This window comes from Coregonus lavaretus (genome assembly GCF_964263955.1).
Source record: "Coregonus lavaretus genome assembly, chromosome: 18".
Classification (NCBI taxonomy): Eukaryota; Metazoa; Chordata; class Actinopteri; order Salmoniformes; family Salmonidae; genus Coregonus; species Coregonus lavaretus.
This window is the reverse complement of record NC_140005.1, coordinates 18,886,789-18,911,611: the sequence shown is the minus strand read 5'-3', so window position 1 is coordinate 18,911,611 and position 24,823 is coordinate 18,886,789. Positions and strand designations below refer to the sequence as shown.

Genomic DNA, 24,823 nt, shown 5'->3' with positions numbered 1-24,823 from the left:
AGTGCCTAATCACTGTGCTCAACCTTCACCATGACAACATCACTGAAGGTATTTTGATTTGTAACACATGCATATTGATGTGTATTGATGTGTATACAGGGCTCATCTGTGAGACAATTTGTCTCAGTATGACTCCCTGTTAAAATAATGGTTAAATAAAATATAATTTATAAAAAGAACACTGGACTACATGCCTTCCAAACAAGAGACATGGACAAACTAGGCTACTGTTATCAGACAATCTCTGGACGTGGGGAAAAACATGCAACTACCCACTAGTAGAGACCCACTTTCACATTGGGGATTTTCCTTACCCAAAATAGATCTGCCACCTTCACCTCCCCTTCATGAGAAACTACTACTGTGCATTATGATAGCATACACACAGACCTCCAAGGCACTGCATCGCAGTGCTATCTGTGCCACTAGAGATCCTGGTTCGAATCCAGGCTCTGTCGCAGCCGGCCGCGACCGGGAGACTCATGGGTGGCGCACAATTGGCCCAGCGTCGTCCAGGGTAGGGGAGGGAATGGCTAGCAGGGATGTAGCTCAGTTGATAGAGCATGGCGTTTGCAACGCCAGGGTTGTGGGTTCAATTCCCACGGGGGACCAGTATGAAAAAAATGAAAAAAATGTATTCACTAACTGTAAGTCGCTCTGGATAAGAGCGTCTGCTAAATGACTAAAATGTAAAAACGAGGCAGTGAGAGAGATATTCTAAACACTTCGCTGGCAGACACACTGTCCTATAAACACACCAGAGATCTCTCCAACTACCACCGCCAGCACACTCTCCCTCTCTCCCTCCCACTCATCCACCTCAAGCTGGTCCATATCAATAGGGCTCTTCAGTACAAGCAAGTCCCAGTTTCCAGCTTAGGGTGCAGAAATAGTTGTGTAGTTGAGTAAAGAAAAAACGGTAGATTGAAGAGAGGGAGTTTTTGATGCAACTATCCTCCTCGCATGTAATATTAATTAATATGTTACACATGTGTATAGTAATTACTAATTAGGAGGGTGAAATTCAATATTCATGAGTAAAGATCTTCCTTGTGTAAACAAACATACAGTGGGGAGAACAAGTATTTGATACACTGCCGATTTTTTTTTTTTTTTTTTTTTTTTGATGGATCAGCTTAATATTGAAGATAGATTGTATCTTCTATCAATTTAATTGTCTGCATCACTTCCAATCCCCCATGTTTTTTTATATATATACTCCCCTTTATTACTTTTCAACCCCGCCATCCTTTCCCTACTTGGAGTTAATTAGTGAACAACAATGTCCAGGCCTCTACTTCCGGTCTATACTTACTATCTACACCTTATGGACACAGTTAATTTTACAATAATTCTATTATATATATATATATATATATATTATTTTTGCTCCTGAACTTCTTCTACTCTCAACCTCTCCGATCATTTTCATGATGTCCATCCGGTTTGCTTCTATATGCCATATCTTTCTAACTGTTCTCTTTCCCAAAAGCTCCCAACATACAACCTATATACTTATTATGGACACAGTATGCTTACATTATTAGCTATCTTTGTTATTATTTGTTGTTATTTGTTATTAGTCCCATCCTTCAACTCTATTCAATACCTCCCATCTATCTCTTAACACCATCCATATAGGATTTCTATTTGCCATATATATTTCAACCGTACTGTGATGTTTTACAAAAGTTCTGAACCTTTCTATTCTCATTGCTTCTACAGATTGTGAATTAAAAATAAACATTTTTTGCTAAAAGTATTATTATATTATTGATCGATTGACTATGACTTTTCAGATCACCCAGTAATGCTATCTGCAAGGTTAGCTCTAGGTAAATATTGCAATCCTTTAGCCATTCATGGACCTGTGTCCAGAAACAAGCTACAAATGGACAGAACCAAAATAAATGATCTAATGATTCTGTCTCTTCACAGCAAAATCTGCAGAGCTGGGAAGATTGTATCCCCCATATAAATAACATTCTATTGGTAGCAAGAATTTTATATAATAATTTAAATTGAAAGATTCTAATTTTTGAATCCGGTGTCGTTTTGCGTGTCAGTTCATAAACACTATGCCATGGGATCGATACGTCAAAAATCTCTTCCCAACTATTTTGCAATCTATATGGGATGGCTGTCAATCCTTTTGTCCTTAAGTGAAAATGATATACTTTTTTATTTATCACAGTTTTCCTTAACCAATTATGTTCTTTAATGCAAGGCCGACAGACAAGTTCCTTACTTTCTCCCCCTTCCACTTTCCTCTTCCACTTTTGCGGTAAGGCTGCAATTATTTGGTTGTAATTTTGGGTAGAGCAGACATTTCCATATGTTTTTGTTAGCTGCATGTAACTCCACCAGTCCTACCGATGATATCATTTACGAAGATTATACCTTTTTTAAACATTCTGTCAAAAAATAAAGTTTTTTTGTCAATTAGTATATTTGAATTTAACCACAATATTTGTTGCATTATTTGTTCTGTCGTTTCTGGAGTATTAAATTGAAATTGCAACCAACTTTCTATGGCTTGTTTTAGAAATAGTGATATTTGGGAGATTATTTCCTTTTCAAATAACTGCAAATTAGTTGTTGTAATCTGAATAAAGGGGAAAAGGCCTTTCTTGAACATTGGGTGAGACAATCTTACTAATTTGCTTGAGAACCAGTTCGGATTTAAGTATAACTTTTGTATGACTGAAGCTTTTAGTGATAGGTCTAATGCTTTAATATTTAATAATTTCTGTCCTCCGAATTCATATTCATTATATAAATATGCCCTTTTAATTTTGTCTGGCTTGCTGTTCCAAATAAAATTGAATATTTTTTTCTCATATAATAAAAAAAACTGTTCGCTAGGCGTAGGCAAGACCATAAGCAAATAGGTAAACTGGGATAATACTAAATAGTTAATCAGGGTGATTTTCCCACAAATTGACAGGTATTTTCCTTTCCATGGTAGTAAGATCTTATCTATTTTTGCTAACTTTCTATTAAAATGTATTGAAGTGAGATCATTTATTTCCTTTGGGATATGTATTCCGAGTATATCCACATCACCATCAGACCATTTTATTGGTAAACTACATGGTAATTGTCACGACCGTCTATGAAGTAGGACCAAAGCGCAGCGTTGGTAGCGAACATATTGACTTTAATGTAATACACGAGAATACAAAACAAAACACGATCATGAAGTCCTCAGTGACAACGACTGAACATAGAACAAAAACCCACCACCCCAAGGTGAACAATGACAGTTTAAATATGGCTCCCAATCAGAGATAACGAGCCGACAGCTGACACTCGTTACCACTGATTGGGAGTCACTGGACCAAACAATGAAACAACCAATAACAACCCAACTAATCCCCAAACACAACAAAAATGAACACACCCTGGCTCAATAATACAAAGTCCCGGAGCCAGAGCGTGACAGTACCCCCCCCTAAAGGCGCGGACTGCGACCGCGCCTCAAAGAACCCAAATAGGGGAGGGCTGGGTGGGTGTTGCTCCTCGGAGGCGGCTCCGGCTCTGGCTCCGAGCTTGACCACCTTCCTACCTCCATCCCCCCGTAATGGCCCCGGTCCGATCCCACCCAGCTGGCTGGATCCGGACTGATGACGCGCACCCCTAGCTTGGCGCGTGAGGCAGGGACGGACCTGACCTGGCTGACGATACGCATCCTCGGCTTGGTGCGTGGAGCCGGAACGGACCTCCTAAGGCTGACGACTCGCCTCCCTGGCTTGGTGCGCGTAGCAGGAATAGGCTGAACCAGGTTGACGACTCGCCCCCTTGGTTTGGTGCGAGTAGCCGGAACGAGCTGACCCAGGTTGACGACTCGCACCCTTAGCCTGGTGCGAGTGGCAGGAACAGTCCGGGTTGGGCCGGCGACGCACACCGTAGTTTTGATGCATGGAGCAGGAACCGGCCGGGCTGGGCTGGCGACGCACACCATTGGCTTGGTGCGGGGAGCAGGGACGGGCCGGACAGGGCTGACGAAACGCACCACATACTTGGTGCGGGGAGCAGGAACAGGTCGAGCTGGCCTAGCGACGCACACCGTTGGCTTGGTGTGGGGAGCAGGCACGGGCCGGACAGGGCCGACGAAACGCACCACAGACTTGGTGCAGGGAGCAGGAACAGACCGAGTCGGGCTGGCGGCGCGCACCACAGGCTCCATGCGAGGAACAGGAACAGACAGGACCGCACTGACACACACCCCTGGCCCTACACGGGGATCAGGAACGGGCCGGACCGGACTGGTAACACACCCCAGTACCCTTCGCCGTGCCTCCACACCTTCCTTCCCCTTCGTGACCAGTGGCCCCCTTAACTTGGCGGCCTTTTCTGCCAACCTACTGCACTCCTCTAACCCGTACTCCTGCTGCCCCGACGTCGTGAGCCCCCCCCTAAAAATTTTCTGGGGGTCTCTCCTCTCGGTGGACCAGGCCTCTATAGTCCTCTCCCAACCTTCGCTCTTCTGTCTCCAACTCCTGGAAACGCTGCTTGGTCTCGTTGTGGTGGGTTTTTCTGTCACGACCGTCTATGAAGTAGGACCAAAGCGCAGCGTTGGTAGCGAACATATTGACTTTAATGTAATACACGAGAATACAAAACAAAACACGATCATGAAGTCCTCAGTGACAACGACTGAACATAGAACAAAAACCCACCACCCCAAGGTGAACAATGACAGTTTAAATATGGCTCCCAATCAGAGATAACGAGCCGACAGCTGACACTCGTTACCACTGATTGGGAGTCACTGGACCAAACAATGAAACAACCAATAACAACCCAACTAATCCCCAAACACAACAAAAATGAACACACCCTGGCTCAATAATACAAAGTCCCGGAGCCAGAGCGTGACAGTAATGTAAAAAATGTATTTTTTAGTGATCCAATACGTAATATAGTACATTTGTCATAATTTGGTTGTAATCCAGAGGTTAGAAAATGTATCTAGATCCTCTATGAGGCTGTGGAGGGATTCTAGTTGTGGATTTAAAAGAAAACATGAATCATCAGCGTACAATGACACCTTTGTTTTTAAGCCCTGGATTTCTAATCCTCTGATATTATTATTGGATCTGATTTTAATAGCTAACATCTCGATGGCCACAATAAATAGATATGCAGATAGTGAACAACCTTGTTTCACTCCTCTTGACAGTTAAAAACTTTCTGAGAAATAGCCATTATTTACTATTTTACACCTAGGGTTACTGTACATGATTTTGACCCATTTTATAAGAGATTCTCCAAAATTGAAATGCTCCAGGCATTTATATATAAACCCCAGTCGAACTTTATCAAATGCCTTTTCGAAGTCTGCTATGAATAGCAGGCCTGGTTTCCCATATTTTGCATAGTGTTCTATTGTTTCCAATACTTGCCTTATATTATCTCCAATGTATCTTCCATGTAAAAAACCTGTCTGATTAGAATGAATAATATCCGACAATACCTTTTTAATTCTATGCGCTATACATTTTGCTAGAATTTTTGCATCACAACACTGAAGTGTAAGGGGCCTCCAATTTTGTAAATGGACTGGATCTTTATATTTTCCACTTGTATCCTGTTTCAGTAATAATGAGATCTTCTTCTTGAGTGTCAGATAATCTACCATTTACATAGGAGTGGTTAAAACATGCTAATAACGGTCCTCTTAGTATATAAAAAAAGGTTTGGTATACCTCGACTGGTATGCCATCCAACCCTGGAGTTTTCCCAGACTTAAAGTCTTTAATTGCATCCAGAAGTTCCTCCTCTGTAATTTCACCTTCACGAGTCTTTCTGTGTGGCTGTTAATTTGACATTATCAATAGAAAAAAAATCTCTACAATTAGCTTCAGTTAGAGGAGATGGAGGCGACTGAAAAGAAAACATATGCTTAAAGTACTTTGTTTCTTCCTTCAAAATATCATTTGGTGAATTATGGGTGACTCCGTCAATTGTAACCAGTTTCATTAAGTTCTTTTTGGTAGCATTCCTATGTTGAAGATTAAAAAAGAATTTTGTGCATTTTTCCCCATATTCCATCCAGTTTGCTTTATTTTTATAATATATTACACTTGATCTTTCTTGAATAAGTTTCTCCATTTATTTTTGATTTTCCTCTAATTTATTCTGAGCCTCTATGTTACAGTTTTTATTGCTATCTATCTGTTCTGTTAGACTTTCTATTTCCTTTCTTAGTATAAACTCTTTTGACCTAAATTGCTTTTGTTTTCGAGATGAGTACTGAATTGCATGGCCTCTAAAGGCACATTTAAAGGTGTCCCATACAATAAGGGGATTCGCTGTACCTATGTTATGTTGGAAAAAGTCAGTTATAAATTCCTTTGTTCTAATTATAAATAAATTATCATCCAATAGCCTTTGATTAAATTTCCAATATCCTCGCCCACGTGGAAATTCAGTAAGAGTAATGTATATGCCTATTATATGATGGTCCGACCGCATTCTGTCCCCTATCAACACTTTTCATTTACTTTTGGTGCCAACGAGAATGAGATAAGAAAGAAGTCAAGACGACTAGCTTGATTCAGTCTCCGCCATGTACAGTGGGGAAAAAAATTATTTAGTCAGCCACCAATTGTGCAAGTTCTCCCACTTAAAAAGAGGAGAGAGGCCTGTAATTTTCATCATAGGTACACGTCAACTATGACAGACAAATTGAGGAAAAAATATCCAGAAAATCACATTGTAGGATTTTTTATGAATTTATTTGCAAATTATGGTGGAAAATATGTATTTGGTCAATAACAAAAGTTTCTCAATACTTTGTTATATACCTTTTGTTGGCAATGACACAGGTCAAACGTTTTCTGTAAGTCTTCACAAGGTTTTCACACACTGTTGCTGGTATTTTGGCACATTCCTCCATGCAGATCTCCTCTAGAGCAGTGATGTTTTGGGGCTGTCGCTGGGCAACACAGACTTTCAACTCCCTCCAAAGATTTTCTATGGGGTTGAGATCTGGAGACTGGCTAGGCCACTCCAGGACCTTGAAATGCTTCTTACGAAGCCACTCCTTCGTTGCCCGGGCGGTGTGTTTGGGATCATTGTCATGTTGAAAGACCCAGCCACGTTTCATCTTCAATGCCCTTGCTGATGGAAGGAGGTTTTCACTCAAAATCTCACGATACATGGCCCCATTCATTCTTTCCTTTACACGGATCAGTCGTCCTGGTCCCTTTGCAGAAAAACAGCCCCAAAGCATGATGTTTCCACCCCCATGCTTCACAGTAGGTATGGTGTTCTTTGGATGCAACTCAGCATTCTTTGTCCTCCAAACACGACGAGTTGAGTTTTTACCAAAAAGTTCTATTTTGGTTTCATCTGACCATATGACATTCTCCCAATCCTCTTCTGGATCATCCAAATGCACTCTAGCAAACTTCAGACGGGCCTGGACATGTACTGGCTTAAGCAGGGGGACACGTCTGGCACTGCAGGATTTGAGTCCCTGGCGGCGTAGTGTGTTACTGATGGTAGGCTTTGTTACTTTGGTCCCAGCTCTCTGCAGGTCATTCACTAGGTCCCCCCGTGTGATTCTAGGATTTTTGCTCACCGTTCTTGTGATCATTTTGACCCCACGGGGTGAGATCTTGCGTGGAGCCCCAGATCGAGGGAGATTATCAGTGGTCTTGTATGTCTTCCATTTCCTAATAATTGCTCCCACAGTTGTTTTCTTCAAACCAAGCTGCTTACCTATTGCAGATTCAGTCTTCCCAGCCTGGTGCAGGTCTACAATTGTATTTCTGGTGTCCTTTGACAGCTCTTTGGTCTTGGCCATAGTGGAGTTTGGAGTGTGACTGTTTGAGGTTGTGGACAGGTGTCTTTTATACTGATAACAAGTTCAAACAGGTGCCATTAATACAGGTAACGAGTGGAGGACAGAGGAGCCTCTTAAAGAAAAAGTTACAGGTCTGTGAGAGCCAGAACTCTTGCTTGTTTGTAGGTGACCAAATACTTATTTTCCACCATAATTTGCTAATAAATTCATTAAAAATCCTACAATGTGATTTTCTGTCATAGTTGATGTGTACCTATGATGAAAATTACAGGCCTCTCTCATCTTTTTAAGTGGGAGAACTTGCACAATTGGTGGCTGACTAAATACTTTTTTCCCCCACTGTATATCTCACTAGGTCAGTATATTTAAGCCTCCATATATCTACTAGTTCTAATGTATCCATGACATTCACAATTTCCTTAAGAGCATGTGGGTGATTGTTTGTGGTGTGATTTCCTTTACGGTCCATTGAGCTATTTAAAACAGTATTATAATCCCCCACCATAATAATATTGTCTTGAATTGCTTGCAGGGTTGATCATTTATTATATATATTGTCAAAGAATTGTGGATCTGCCCCGCCGATTTTGCAGGTTTTCCTACTTACAAAGCATGTAGAGGTCTGTAATTTTTATCATAGCTACACTTCAACTGTGAGAGACGGAACCTAAAACAAAAATCCAGAAAATCACATTGTTTGATTTTTAAGTAACTCATTTCCATTTTATTGCATGACATAAGTATTTGATCACCTACCAACCAGTAAGAATTCCAGCTCTCACAGACCTGTTAGTTTTTCTTTAAGAAGCCCTCCTGTTCTCCACTCATTACCTGTATTAACTGCACCTGTTTGAACTCGTTACCTGTATAAAAGACACCTGTCCACACACTCAAGCAAACAGACTCCAACCTATCCACAATGGCCAAGACCAGAGAGCTGTGTAAGGACATCAGGGATAAAATTGTAGACCTGCACAAGGCTGGGATGGGCTACAGGACAATAGGCAAGCAGCTTGGTGAGAAGGCAACAACTGTTGGCGCAATTATTACAAAATGGAAGAAGTTCAAGATGACGGTCAATCACCCTCGGTCTGGGGCTCCATGCAAGATCTCACCTCGTGGGGCATCAATGATCATGAGGAAGGTGAGGGATCAGCCCAGAACTACACGTCAGGACCTGGTCAATGACCTGAAGAGAGCTGGGACCACAGTCTCAAAGAAAACCATTAGTAACACACTACGCCGTCATGGATTAAAATCCTACAGCGTACGCAAGGTCCCCCTGCTCAAGCCAGCGCATGTCCAGGCCCGTCTGAAGTTTGCCAATGACCATCTGGATGATCCAAAGGAGGAATGGGAGAAGGTCATGTGGTCTGATGACACAAAAATAGAGCTTTTTGGTCTAAACTCCACTCGCCGTGTTTGGAGGAAGAAGAAGGATGAGTACAACCCCAAGAACACCATCCCAACCGTGAAGCATGGAGGTGGAAACATCATTCTTTGGGGATGCTTTTCTGCAAAGGGGACAGGACGACTGCACCGTATTGAGGGGAGGATGGATGGGGCCATGTATCGCAACCTCCTTCCCTCAGTAAGAGCATTGAAGATGGGTCGTGGCTGGGTCTTCCAGCATGACAACGACCCGAAACACACAGCCAGGGCTCCGTAAGAAGCATCTCAAGGTCCTGGAGTGGCCTAGCCAGTCTCCAGACCTGAACCCAATAGAAAATCTTTGGAGGGAGGTCTGTATGGAGGAGTGGGCCAAAATCCCTGCTGCAGTGTGTGCAAACCTGGTCAAGACCTACAGGAAATGTCTCCCGAGTGGCGCAGTGGTCTAAGGCACTGCATCGCAGTGCTAGCTGTGTCACTAGAGATCCTGGTTCGTATCCAGGCTCTGTCGTAGCCGGCCGCGACTGGGAGACCCATGGGGTGGAGCACAATTGGCCCAGTGTCGTCCAGGGTATGGGAGGGAATGGCCGGCAGGGATGTAGCTCAGTTGGTAGAGCATGGCGTTTGCAACGCCAGGGTTGTGGGTTCGATTCCCACGGGGGGGCAGTATGAAAAAAATAAAAATTATGTATGCACTCACTACCTGTAAGTCGCTCTGGATAAGAGCGTCTGCTAAATGACTAAAATGTAAATGTAAATCTCTGTAATTGCAAACAAAGGTTTCTGTACCAAATATTAAGTTCTGCTTTTCTGATGTATCAAATACTTATGTCATGCAATAAAATGCAAATTAATTACTTAAAAATCATACAATGTGATTTTCTGGATTTTTGTTTTAGATTCCGTCTCTCACAGTTGAAGTGTACCTATGATAAAAATTACAGACCTCTACATGCTTTGTAAGTAGGAAAACCTGCAAAATCGGCAGTGTATCAAATACTTGTTCTCCCCACTGTACTATAGCTGGAGGAGCCAGTCGCTGTTGATTTGACTCCTACTAGTAACTAGAGTATACTTTCAGTTTTTGCTTTGGTTTCTGGTATTTCTCATGGAAGCATTTCTGGCATTGACACCCAAACTACAAAACACAGATAATTTGTCATTACAACGTCTTCTCTGACATTAGCCCCAATGTCCCAGTTCATTATGCCTCTTCCTCTTTTAAGAGGATCAACTCAAGGATAGTCTCAGCCCGTTTTACACTGTCAAAATCTTCCCCCGTTCCAGATTTACACAACTGGTTATGGAGTGTTCCATAGACGGTGAGCACATAAAGGAATGCCATTCTTCTCAGAGCCAGTTAATTCTGTAGAATGCCCAGTATTCATCCATTCAGAAGGACAGGGACTGAAGGTCATTGGAGCATTAAGGAAAGGAATTTATCTTCTCTCACTGTCTATTACTTCAGTCTTCGCTCACTGAAAGGTTGCATGCTCGTCAATGTGTGTCTCTCCTTGTCTTGTCAGTCACTTTGTAGCCTACCCTCCCTTCTCCCTAGCCTCCTGTCCATTTCTTTCTCATTCCATGTCTCTCCTTCCCTCTGGCCAGCGCAGAGGGCATCTTGAGGAAGGAAAAATTCCTCTGAGATTCAGGCCCATTCCAATGTCATAGACACTAATTAAAATGGCATACCACAGCCTTTTGAGTAATGACGAACCTGTGCCAAGATAGGGCTTGGCTTCATGACACATTTATACAACTTTATTTTTATTCCCATGGTGCTAACGTCCCCCTTTACCACTAGAAATACAATAAATAATACATAGCCAAAATCTTTTTTCGCAGAGTTACGGCCTGAAGTGATCTTGTGAATGAATAGGGAACTTTGTTTCCAGAATGTTCCAGGCAGTGTGTGCAGCTAACAGCACCCTGCTGGTGTGTACAGACAGTCTGCTGTTTCTCTCTCTGTGGTGTGGAGGCCCAGTGTGTTCTCTCTGTTTGTTCTGCCTGCTGCTGGCTGTGCTAGAGGCTGGAGTTGCTGTTCTATCTGTTGTTAGAGCTCAATTCAATAAGTCAAAAGGTTGGATTAGATCACAGCCTTTGTTCAGTGTCCCCTCCTTATGATTCGATTCCTATATATGAAATGCTTGCCATCAAATCGTATTGCTCGGTTTGGAACCTCAGGCCATTGTTATCTAACAAGAGACCAGTAGCTGATACTTATGGGACTATAAAGACAACAATGGGTTATTTTCTGCTTTTTGTCCAGAGAGATTGTATTCTTGTTGGTTACTATGTGTCAGGGGTAGGAATGACAGCATGACATGGTGACTATTCCCATGACGATGGAGGCCAGACTCATAATAAAGACCTGATTATCATTGCACAGACGTAACCATGTGAATTACATCTTTCAGAATAAAATGGTACGTAGACAAAGGACATGGGCCGTGTCCGAAATCTGGCTTGCCTACTACTTACTTAAAGTGCATACTGTGTACTATTAGTACTACGTACTATTTAGCACGTACTGTTTAGTAAAAAGTATGCCACAGGCGAAACAGATTAGTTTTGGTGCGTTCAAGACAACTGGGAACTCTGAAACAAAACGGGAAAAAATGGGAAAAATCGTGACGTCTGTGATCTTCAGGTCAGAGAAGTCGGATGCCCGAGTTTCTGACTTGTAATTCCGAGTTGGATGACCGTTCAAAACTATTTTTCCCAGTCGGAGCATGTTTTTTTCCCAGTTGTCTTGAACGCACCATCTGTTACGGCTTCACATATGAACCGGATAGGATCATTTACAGCCCCACCCAGTGACATTTCACCATTGCCTTTCACTAACACCGGAGTGTTGTTGTTTTGGGCTAACATTAGCTAAGTAGCTAGCATTTGGAAAAACGTATTTGGGGTAAACTGTGGCAGAGGGCTCATAATGAGGACGACTGGCCACTACTCTGAACTGTGTGTAGTGAGTTTTCTGGCACCCAGAGCTGCTGAGGCATCACCCAAGTGGGTGCAATACATTGTAAAGGATAAGTCCAGTGGCTATATGACTCAGGATGGTTCCCAGAGTAGCCCTCTACCAGATCGTCACCAGAGTCCATCTTCATCAACCATCTCCCTGACCACTTTCCTCTGATCAAGCCATGAACTGACCCTCTCCATCTTTGGAGGATGTTTGCACTCAAAGACTTTGCCTCTATTGGTTGACCTAGCCAACTATAGCTAAGCTACTCATGATTATGTATTTGCTTGTTTGTTTTTTGCTTTTGATCCGCTTTGAGATTGCTATGAAAAGCGCTATAGAAATGTTAGCAATTACAATTATTATACCAAAGATGGTTTATTTAGTTTAGTAGAGAAAAAATATTTTACGAAGGCCAAGAGGCCGAAACGTAAGCTTCGATAGAAAAAGTTATGCTAGCAAGAGCAGTGTGCGGATTTCTTTTTTCTTTCACGTTATCTAATCGTTACCATGCACCTGCAACAAGATAGCTCAGATGTGCAAATGTATTTTTGAATGTTGAAAGTAAAACACACCAACAGTAGATGTCCTGCTATCAAATGAAAATGTTTATTACAAACAAGAAACACATTTCAATGAAAAAACTGAAATCCACAAAAAAAGGACTTCACCAAAAACATTAGAAAATGAATAGCTAAATTAAATATACACAAAATACATAAAACTACTTCATGGCCTCTAAAAGGGCCATAAGAAATGCCTCCTTGGCAGTCACCTCCTTCTCCCGCTCCTTCTCCAGACTCCACATCTGGACCTTTCTGGGAGGGAGAGGAGCCCACAGCTTGGGAGGATGTGGAGATGACCGGTTGGGTGATGGAGTGGCAGCCCCCCAGCGGCTCATCCATCTCCGCATACCACTTCTTGGACGCAGCTGTGGCCTCCCCTCCCTCAGTGCTGTCTCCGGTGGGGGGAGCTTTCAACTCCTGAAAAATATGGAAAAGGATCACTTTCAGCATCAAACATACTACATGTAAAGCCCTGGTAATATGCCAATTACAGTACATTTCTCTGGAATACTTCACCTTTCTAACATGTTTATCTTCACACTTACAGTGCCTTGCAAAAGTATTCATCCCCCTTGGCGTTTTCCCTATTTTGTTGCATTACAACCTGTAATTGAAATGGATTTCTATTTGGATTTCATGTAATGGACATACACAAAATAGTCCAAATTGGTGAAGTTAAATGAAAAAAATTACTTGTATCAAAAAATTAGAAAGAATAAATAACGGAAAAGTGGTGCGTGCATATGTATTCACCCCCTTTGCTATGAAGCACCTAAATAAGATCTGGTGCAACCAATTACCTTCAGAAGTCACATAATTAGTTAAATAAAGTCCACCTGTGTGCAATCTAAGTGTCACATGATCTGTCACATGATCTCAGTATATATACACCTGTTCTGAAAGGCCCCAGAGTCTGCAACACCACTACGCAAGGGGTACCACCAAGCAAGCGGCACCATGAAGACCAAGGAGCTCTCCAAACAGGTCAGGGACAAAGTTGTGGAGAAGTACAGATCAGGGTTGGGTTATAAAAAAAATATCTGAAACTTTGAGCATCCCACGGAGCACCATTAAATCCATTATTAAAAAATTGAAAGAATATGGCACCACAACAAACCTGCCAAGAGAGGGCCGCCCACTAAAACTCACGGACCAGGCAAGGAGGGCATTAATCAGAGAGGCAACAAAGACACCAAAGTTAACCCTGAAGGAGCTGCAAAGCTCCACAGCGGAGATTGGAGTATCTGTCCATAGGACCACTTTAAGCCGTACACTCTGCTGGGCTTTAAGGAAGAGTGGGCCAAAAAAATACATTGCTTAAAGAAAAAAAGAAGCAAACACGTTTGGTGTTCGCCAAAAGCCATGTGGGAGACTCCCCAAACATATGGAAGAAGGTACTCTGTTCAGATGAGACTAAAATTGAGCTTTTTGGCCATCAAGGAAAACGCTATGTCTGACGCAAACCCAACACCTCTCATCACCCCGAGAACACCATGTTTTTCCATCGGCAGGGACTGGGAAACTGGTCAGAATTGAAGGAATGATGGATGGCGCTAAATACAGGGAAATTCTTGAGGGAAACCTGTTTCAGTCTTCCAGAGATTTGAGACTGGGACGGAGGTTCACCTTCCAGCAGGACAATGACCCTAAGCATACTGCTAAAGCAACACTTGAGTGGTTCAAGGGGAAACTTTTAAATGTCTTGGAATGGTCTAGTCAAAGCCCAGACCTCAATCCAATTGAGAATCTGTGGTATGACTAAAAGATTGCTGTACACCAACAGAACCCATCCAACTTGAAGGAGCTGGAGCAGTTTTGCCTTGAAGAATGGGCAAAAATCCCAGTGGCTAGATGTGCCAAGCTTATAGAGACATACCCCAAGAGACTTACAGCTGTAATTGCTGCAAAAGGTGGCTCTACAAAGTATTGACTTTGGGGGGGGTGAATAGTTATGCACGCTCAAGTTTTCCATTTTTTTGTCTTATTTCTTGTTTGTTTCACAAGAAAAAAATATTTTGCATCTTCAAAGTGGTAGGCATGTTGTGTAAATCAAATGATACAATTCCAGGTTGTAAGACAACAAAATAGGAAAAATGCCAAGGGGGGTGAATACTTTCGCAAGCCACTGTATATACATGAATGTTCCGTTGAAGCATAGGAAATAGATTGGAAAGTGTTGTTGCTCTCAGAGAAAAAGGTAACTTTATTAGCCAAGTACAGCAATAAATGTCAAGCTAACATACAGTAGCGTACCGTGTGTTTTTGCTTAAGGTTCTCCCACTTCTTTTTCACCCATGCAGGTGACAGCTGCCCCTTCAGCTCACACTCCACGTAAATCCTGAAAATACATACGATGAAATAAAACATTAACCAAAAAATGAGCAAAGTAGAGTTGTGTGAACTTTCTGTAGATAGCTAGACTGCCACATCCTTTATCAAATTGGAGTGCCAAGGTGAAACTGTAACGAGTGTAGCTTACCATTATTTACACCATAAAAGTTTGTGTGCAATGAAACTAGACCCATTCAGGCAGTAACCGTTCAGGTAGAAACTAATATTGCGTGGCATGAACACTACAATCAGCTCAACACAGATGAACCGCCGTTGTTGGGACCAGCACCGCTGTGGAAAATAGCAATGTAGGCTACTGCGTTACTAACGTTATAGCTAGTGGTATTTACAACAAGTAGCAGCTAGCTAGCTAACGTTAAATATGAAGTTGTTGCTCAACAGCAAGTAACCCTGTAGCTAACATTACTGTTCTAACAGTTATAACTTCTAGACCTACTAAAGCACGTAGCTAGCTAAAGGCATGGCAGGCAGCATATCTGTTTTCAATAGTTGTGATCATGTTGAGAACAAAAAATACTTACATTTGAACACCACCGGAGAAGCTTCGCTATTCTCCATCTTCCAAGTTGTTTTGTTGTTTACTCATAACTCACAGCCCCCCTCTTCCAATGCATTGTGGCTGTGAAATTCACAGAAAGTGTGCAGCGAATTATACTAGATCAAAAGCCGAAATTAGTATAACATCCTGGCATTTAAAGCATACTCCATTTTGAAAAATGCACATACAAAACCATTTCAAATGAATGACATAATTGCATTCTGGGTTTATTTTGTAAATTAGCTTTAATGATTTATATTTTCGCATACTGAGAATGCGTTGTTCCCGCTATTCACTCATTTCAGTAGGGCATCACCATATCTAATTTACAGCTGATTATCATCTGTTGTCAGAGTATGACATCCAGGCATTTAAAAGTATATTTGATTTTTCGAAATGTCACATACTATGAAACTTTATTTTTTTACAGCCTACTATTTAGGACGCAAGTATGGGTATTCAGACACGGCCGTGGATTTCAGCCATGTTTAGTATATGAATGGAGTGAGCAGCAGTTTTAGGAATGAACTCATCTCCTCTCCTCAGGCTGCAGAGCCAGTGGTCAGAGATGGCCAGCCACAGCGCAGCAGCTGAGAAAGCCTTTCTCTCTCTGTCAGAACATGGCAGGGATCCTGTCCACTGGAGGCTGCAGCAGCAAAGAGCAGACACAGCCCTCTGTCTGACTCTGCCGGAAACACACATATCACAGAGCTGCAGAGAGCCTAGCCCTAGTCTGATAATCCTACTGAGACTCCCTGCAGCCCTGCCTTCTCTGAGACAGAGAGAGGGAGGGAGGGAGGGAGAATGGTGGAGAAGGAGGGAATACATGAATAGAATAGACTGGTGGAATTAGCATAAACCTAGTTAAGGAAAAAGGAAGACAAAAAGGCTAGATGGAGTGGGTGAGAAGTGTCTATTTTTATTTTCTATAGGAAGGCTTAAAAGGTTTTTAGGTAAAATAACCCAATCAAAACAGAAAGCTTCTTGAACATGGGAATATGTCAGGCTTATTGGGCCAAAATCAATTATGGCCTATTGTATAGATAATAGAACAAAAATGAACGAAACGTTTAAGAGAGCAGATTTTTAGTTTATAAATACTTTGCCACAATGACACACTTAGTTATCTACCCACCTTGTTCCTTTCTTTTAGCATGTGCATGTAGTAAGTACACCATCAAGCTTTTGGGATACATGTCTTTTCATGATTCTTTAGTTGTGGACACTACATCGCACTCCCTGTCTCGCTCTTGGTCCTCATCTTTGTAAGTCACCTTAATTTTGCACCTGTGTGTTTTATCAGTTTCTTTATGAAAATATTTAGCATACTCCATGACAGTAGCTAAAACAAGGGGCAGCACACAAGTAGACTAAAAATGCATGCTGGGCCGGGCATGCCCTGAGCTCGTGAAGTGAGCGCTACTTGAGCGAAATTGGAGCGGGCGAGCAGGCCGATGCTCCAGCCTTTGGGAATCTTGCTCCGCGCTCCAGTCAAATTAGGACCACGTCGCTCCGCTCACATACTCTGCATAGGAAGAGGCTGATATACAGTGAAGTCACAGAAAATCAGTGTGCGTGAATGTCTGCAAAGCGACATTGAACACACACTGGTGATGTGTCTATCTGTGAGGGGGTTCACACAGTAGAGCTACAGAAGTGACAGAAAATACCGTTTGAGAGCAAATCATGTGATATTCTTAAGACTTTAAACTCTCAATATTATCATTTTTATCCTAGCTAAAAGTACAACAAATATTGGGGGCTACAAACAAACTGTACAAAATGTAAGCTCTGGTTTATAAGATTTCGTTTCTGTATGAGGGACACAATAGCTGTGACACTAACCCCTGTCTGAAGCCCTTAACTGTCAATGAATCATGGCTTAGTTCTGTCTCTCTGAGGGGTATCCATTGCTCTGAGCAGTGTCCCAGAACCGTTACATTCAGCAGTGTGGTACAGAGGTCCTTGTTGGGAATAACAAGCAGGAATATGGAGGAAAGGCACAGAGCTCTTTTGTTTGTGGACGGTTCTGTGGGTGTCAATGGATAAAAAAAATCTGACCAATAAACTCTGAAGTGAGGCAATAAATTATTTTGGGCCAGCACCTAATATGGTCATGAGATCACACCGATGTACGTTTATTTTTTAGTTTCCAGAAAACAAACCAGAATCTGGGATTCAGCAGTCATCGTAATTTCACATTTTATATGTGGTAAGAAAACTTCAATCCCACAGTACTTACTTAGAACTATTACTGAACAAGTATCATTCACTACACGAAATAGCCTAGCACTATCCCTTTATCTTCTTACTTTTGATGTTAAAATTAGTCAGGCGTTGCTGATGATTGCGTCATATTCCACATAAACTCCTCAGAGATTCCACATTGTGCCAATGTTCTTTTGCTTTGAATGGGCCCATTTCACTTACAGCAAGCAACAACAGCTGACATTAGGCTTTTGATATCAAAGTAACGAGAGAACCTGAAATCAACACAGAGACACGAATCAACACGTATGCACACACACAAAAACCGGCACGTCACACACACACAGCTGTCCGTCCGGTGGAGAGGATGACTCATGCCGAAGTCACAGAATGTCCAGGGAGGCCCACAATGCACCCCCCACACACACACACTGCCATGTCACCAGTGGAGAGGTCATAGATCATGATATCACTGATGGTAGAGCTACTGGTGTAAAAACCATCTTGAACCATGTCAAGTCTGATGGTACAGTAGGTCTCAACTATACTGAACAAAAATATAAACGCAACATGTAAAGTGTTGGTCCCATGTTTCAAGAGCTGAAATAAAAGATACCAGAATTTTTTCATACGCACACAAAGCTGATTTCTCTCAAATGTTGTGCACAAATTTGTTTACATCCCTGTTAGTGAGCATTTCTTCTTTGCCAAGATAATCCATCCACCTGACAGGTGTGGCATATCAAGAAACTGATTAAACAGCATGATCATTACACAGGTGCACCTTGTGCTGGGGACCAATGTTCCCTCTAAGCTGCTTGCGTGTGCAGGCGCACAGTAGCCCGAGACTGCCGTGCAGCTCCCCCCGGACTGCAGCGCACAGCGCAGAATAACTATCAGCCAACAGAGAGAAGCAAGAGATTGAACTTCACTCAACTTTCTAGAGTTTTCCCTGTTAGTTAACACTATCAATGTTTCCCTTTACTGTGGCAATTGTGATCGAATCAACTCAATATTAGCCACATTCAATGCAACATACCGAAACAAAACAAACTATGCAAGATATTTTGTTGATAGTAGGCCACTCTTGATCAGAATTTTCACAACGTTCAAGGTATTAAACGTGTTTTTGCTTTGTAATTATGGGGTATTGTGTGTAGATTCATCAGGGAAAAGTTTAATTCAATCAATTTTTGAATAAGGCTGTAACGTAACAAAATATGGAAAAAGGGAAGGGGTCTGAATACTTTCCGAATGCACTGTAGTTAGCTTCAGGATGTTGTAATAAACTGGCTACTCAGCATTTTAACTGGCATTTACAAAAGGTGTATTTTTCTCACGTCCCATAACATTTTATGGCTAGGAACATTACAGCAATAAAATCATGAGATGTCCCACTCCGCCTCCCTCTCTCTCCCTCAGCAACACACTTTAGGGATTGTAGAAATTACCAGTCAGGTCATTTTCATCAGTGCCTTTGTTATAACGATCATCTACCTAACCTTTTTAAAAGTCCTCATCATTGAGGCCAAAACACTCCACTCCACTCAACCAGAGTGGTGGGAGATCAACGCTTTAGACCGGGACCGGTAGCATGTCTATTGTTTTTCCCTTTGGAGAGTTCTGCCCAGTCTGCTCCAGGCCTAATTTTAGTAACATGACGGTCATGTCCTCCCCTTCGCTCAGACTTAACATTCTAAATTGGGTGGGCTCACACGTTTACCAAATATGGAGCAGGCAGGCCGTCCAACAAGCGCTCCGCTGCACTCCTCTCCTCTCGTCTCTCGCCCCCTGACACAGGAGGAATTTCCTCTCGGAAGGGAAGGGCCACGTCATGTTACGCCTCCTCTGGGCTGGACAAGCATGCAGACTGGGCTAGGCTGGGAGGACTGGGGCAGCTGGGACTGACTGGACTGGCTGGAGTTGGGCTTGGTTTGCTGGTCTGGTATAGGCAGAGTTGGCTGAGGTGAGGCAGTTACTTGGAAGTGAGGTGAGGCTGTTACTTGGAAGACTGGGCAGGCTGGGACTAAGGCGGACTTGGCTATGGCTGGGTGGCTGTGGTCCGAAGGATGAGAGTGTGGAGGAGTCAGACCCTACGGGAAGGGAAATGCATCACACCCTGGTGTGGCTCTGAATCATGTGAATGTCATGGAGTGGAAACCTAACATCTCCCAGACAGAACCGAACGTCTCCTAGACAAAACCTAACGTCTCCCAGACAGACAGGCCTACAGAGGTAGTGGAGGTTAGACTTGCAACATGAAAGCTTCAATGGGACACTGACCGAGGGGTGGAGAGGGATCAAATTTAGCTCACTTTGAGTCATCAATAATGTGACCCATTACTCTCTCCAGGTTAAGAATAATAACACAGTATATAAATATAACTGAAAGTCAGGGATGAAGTTGAGTGAAACATGACTCATGTAATGTAAGAAACAAAGAACAAAACAGAAACAGGGGAGGGTGAAAAAGAGAAAGAAAGACAAATGTGCAGGAAAAGTGAAGATGAAACAGTTTTGCTCATCTCCCTGTGACTGTTGTTTAAAGAGTTTGTTCCAACACAAACACTGAGGTCAGGGTGTGCTGTGACTCTCCACCGCCTTACAAAATAACAGACCCCAGACAGATGACTCCGAGACACTGCATTCCTCACCGACCATCCGTCCCACTCACTCTGTACACACACATCTTTAAAACGCTACATTTAGCCTTCAACATCAGTGGAGGCTGCAGAGGGGAGGGACGGATCATAATAATTACATTTTACATTTGAGTCATTTAGCAGACGCTCTTAGTTAGTGAGTGCATACATTATTTTATTTTTATATACTGGCCCCCCGTGGGAATCGAACCCACAACCCTGGCGTTGCAAACGCCATGCTCTACCAACTGAGCTACATCCCTGCCGGCCATTCCCTCCCCTATCCTGGATGACGCTGGGCCAATTGTGCGCCGCCCCATGGGTCTCCCGGTCGCGGCCGGCTACGACAGAGCCTGGATTCGAACCAGGATCTCTAGTGGCACAGCTAGCACTGCGATGCAGTGCCTTAGACCACTGCGCCACTCGGGAGACTGATGGCTGGAATGGAGTGGTATCAAACAGATGAAATCCCTGTGTTTGATACCATTCCATTCCATTTCAGCCATTATTATGAGCCGTCCTCCCCTCAGCAGCCTCCACTGTTCAACATGCATCTGATAGATGCAACTAACACAAAATGTGGCGATTCCCTGAAAAGACGGCTAAAGTCTAGACCACTGTCAAGAACTACCCTTTGGCTCAAACATTGTGCTATGGGTGTTTGCCAGTTCGACATGGCAGCAAAGCCTGCACCATGGCCACACAAACAAACACCAGCCTCATTGCTCATTTTAAGCAGTTGGTCCAACTGGCCAGAACGCTAGACAACCCACCTTTGACCTACTGTGGCGTTTCTTTCTGTTCCAGAGTCTGGCACACACAAAGTCCCAAAGCTTATGAGCTCATTCTTACTGTAACAATGCCAAGTAAGTACTTGACTTGAGTAGTCCATCCACACGATTGTAAAAGGTGTAGATGTATAGGTTATATGGTATAATTACCATACTATGGACCTAGTGGCTAGAACAGTTCACCCACTGACACTGAAAACCAAACGCTTGGCTTTAAATGACAGAAAGAGATCTGGATAGAGTGAAGGACGGAGTTGATGAAGTGATGGGTCAGGTTGGTCTCTTGCTACTCTATCCGCTATGTTTGGATAGTTCACTAAGGGTTATCTACACTAGGCATGGCTCGCTGTCGCTCATTTTACCAGTGTGTCGCTGTGAGGATGCAGGCAGCATGTGAAACATGAGAAGAGGGGATCGGGTCATGACAGATTGGGTTACACTGCCTGCCCAGAGGGTAGATTCCTCTCATTTCTGAGGTTGAGCACTCCAGCACACTCTTAGCGAAGTTGATGTAACAGAGAGCTAAAGATGTCAGAGACCATGCCTATCTGTAAACTTGTTTAAAACTGATCTATAAAGTTGCAATTCTGTCCGAATTGTTGCCTGCCCTATCCCAACACATCCTAAACCCCTTGCTACAGTGGGGAGAACAAGTATTTGATACACTGCCGATTTTGCAGGTTTTCCTACTTACAAAGCATGTAGAGGTCTGTAATATTTATTATAGGTACACTTCAACTGTGAGAGACAGAATCTAAAACAAAAATCCAGAAAATCACATTGTATGATTTTTAAGTAATGAATTTGCATTTTATTGCATGACATAAGTATTTGATACATCAGAAAAGCAGAACTTTATATTTGGTACAGAAACCTTTGTTTGCAATTACAGAGATCATACGTTTCCTGTAGGTCTTGACCAGGTTTGCACACACTGCAGCAGGGATTTTGGCCCACTCCTCCATACAGACCTTCTCCAGATCCTTCAGGTTTCGGGGCTGTCGCTGGGCAATAAGGACTTTCAGCTCCCTCCAAAGATTTTCTATTGGGTTCAGGTCTGGAGACTGGCTAGGCCACTCCAGGACCTTGAGATGCTTCTTACGGAGCCACTCCTTAGTTGCCCTGGCTGTGTGTTTCGGGTCGTTGTCATGCTGGAAGACCCAGCCACGACCCATCTTCAATGCTCTTACTGAGGGAAGGTTGTTGTTGTTGGCCAAGATCTTGCGATACATGGCCCCATCCATCCTCCCCTCAATACGGTGCAGTCGTCCTGTCCCCTTTGCAGAAAAGCATCCCCAAAGAATGATGTTTCCACCTCCATGCTTCACGGTTGGGATGGTGTTCTTGGGGTTGTAATCATCCTTTTTCTTCCTCCAAACACGGCGAGTGGAGTTTAGACCAAAAAGCTCTATTTTTGTCTCATCAGACCACATGACCTTCTCCCATTCCTCCTCTGGATCATCCAGATGGTCATTGGCAAACTTCAGACGGGCCTGGACATGCGCTGGCTTGAGCAGGGGGACCTTGCGTGCACTGCAGGATTTTAATCCATGACGGCGTAGTGTGTTACTAATGGTTTTCTTTGAGACTGTGGTCCCAGCTCTCTTCAGGTCATTGACCAGGTCCTGCCGTGTAGTTCTGGGCTGATCCCTCACCTTCATCATGATCACTGATGCCTCTGTGGCTCCATGCAGATCTTGCATGGAGCCCCAGACCGAGGGTGATTGACCGTCACCTTGAACTTCTTCCATTTTCTAATAATTGCGCCAACAGTTGATGCCTTCACACCAAGCTGCTTGCCTATTGTCCTGTAGCCCATCCCAGCCTTGTGCAGGTTTACAATTTTATCCCTGATGTCCTTACACAGCTCTCTGGTCTTGGCCATTGTGGAGAGGTTGGAGTCTGTTTGATTGAGTGTGTGGACAGGTGTCTTTTATACAGGTAACGAGTTCAAACAGGTGCAGTTAATACAGGTAATGAGTGGAGAACAGGAGGGCTTCTTAAAGAAAAACTAACAGGTCTGTGAGAGCCGGAATTCTTACTGGTTGGTAGGTGATCAAATACTAATGTCATGCAATAAAATGCAAATTAATTACTTAAAAATCATACAATGGATTTTTGTTTTAGATTCCGTCTCTCACAGTTGAAGTGTACCCATGATAAAAAATTACAGACCTCTACATGCTTTGTAAGTAGGAAAACCTGCAAAATCGGCAGTGTATCAAATACTTGTTCTCCCCACTATATGTTCCCCCCTCTCTTCTCCATTTTCTTACTCCCTATCCATCCTTCTCCCTCGTTCCTTGTTATTCTAAGTGAATCTTGTTTCCTTTCGTGGGTCTACAGGAGAAATGCCTCATTAGCAGAGGGCTTGCTTGGGACCAGAAGGGTTAAAACGACAACTTCCTCCCAACAGGCACCAAGCCTTTCCTCTGAACAGGATGGCATGAGCACATAGACACACAGTATAACAAGAAATCCCCCTCATCTTGTGTTGTGGTACATTGCTGGGCCCATTTGGCCAAGTCCCAGTCCTGACAGTTTTAATGATGAATTATTCGGAAGCCCATAGTGCAGAGAAGAGCTACCGCTCACAGTTAACATCAGCACTACACAACACAACAACAGACCATTCATCTTTGTCCCCTAACTCATGATGCTGACTGCAGCAGTACAATAGTGCTTGGGGAGAATAAACTGCTATATTGATCTGACTATAAAAAAAACAGGCTACTCTCAATTGGCTTCAAATTGTCACCCCGAAGTAGAAAGAATGTCTTACAATCAAAGACTCAGGTAAATATGCAAACAATGGGCAAATTAAGATTGACATGCAGAAAGAAAGGTTGAGGGCAAGTTAATACTAGTGTATACTTGCGAGGCCAAAAAACAGTATAGTTTATTGATGGTTAACCCAGTGTTTAAACTGGATCTTGCATTTTTTTTACAATTACAACAGAATGATATGACTAAGCAGAGGCAAAGGAGGACAAAGAGTAAACAAAACATATCCTGCATCTACCAGTGTATAAGCTATTCAAATATGTTCCTAATAATTACATGGAGTCAAAGAGACAGACAGACACACGGTACTGGGAGAGAAGAGCAGGATGAGAGCAGCTCTTTCCGTGACATCTCTCTGGTCTGAGACTGAGGGAGAAGTGTGTTGACCTTCAGGATGTTATCCTGGGAAGACATCCCTGCAGGGGTTCTTTAAAAAAACAATGACTGGTACATTATTGGGCTCTGTTGCCATGGTTTCCATGTGACTCTCTCTGCGTGGCACATAACACAGAAAGGGACATAATAGATCACTTCCGATGTTTATTGGCACTGTTTTCATTATTGGTAGGCGGTGGAGTTGTGCATTTATCTCAGCATACAGATGGCAGACATTACTAACTACCAATTTGACTGCTATGAAGAGGAATCAAGGAATTCCTGAGCCAACTGAGATCAACACCATCACTTAGAATTCACACTCCTCAACATGCCAGCTAGTACTACTGCTTCTTCTATGTGTAGGCCTACTGTAAAACAATAATTAATCTGC

The 24,823-nt window shown here is 42.9% G+C and overlaps 1 protein-coding gene and 1 long non-coding RNA gene across 2 annotated transcripts in view; both read right to left on the bottom strand.

Moving 5' to 3' along the window:
* Window positions 1–24,823, bottom strand: part of LOC311146060 (chloride intracellular channel protein 4-like) — a 35,093-nt gene that overhangs the window by 7,958 nt on the left and 2,312 nt on the right. The gene's annotated exons all lie outside the window — the stretch shown is intronic.
* On the bottom strand, window positions 12,769–15,741 carry LOC311146061. The gene is made up of 3 exons (XR_014614652.1): window positions 15,613–15,741; window positions 14,993–15,077; window positions 12,769–13,156 (listed from the first exon to the last, which is right to left on the bottom strand). It is a non-coding gene; the product is annotated as an uncharacterized lncRNA (long non-coding RNA).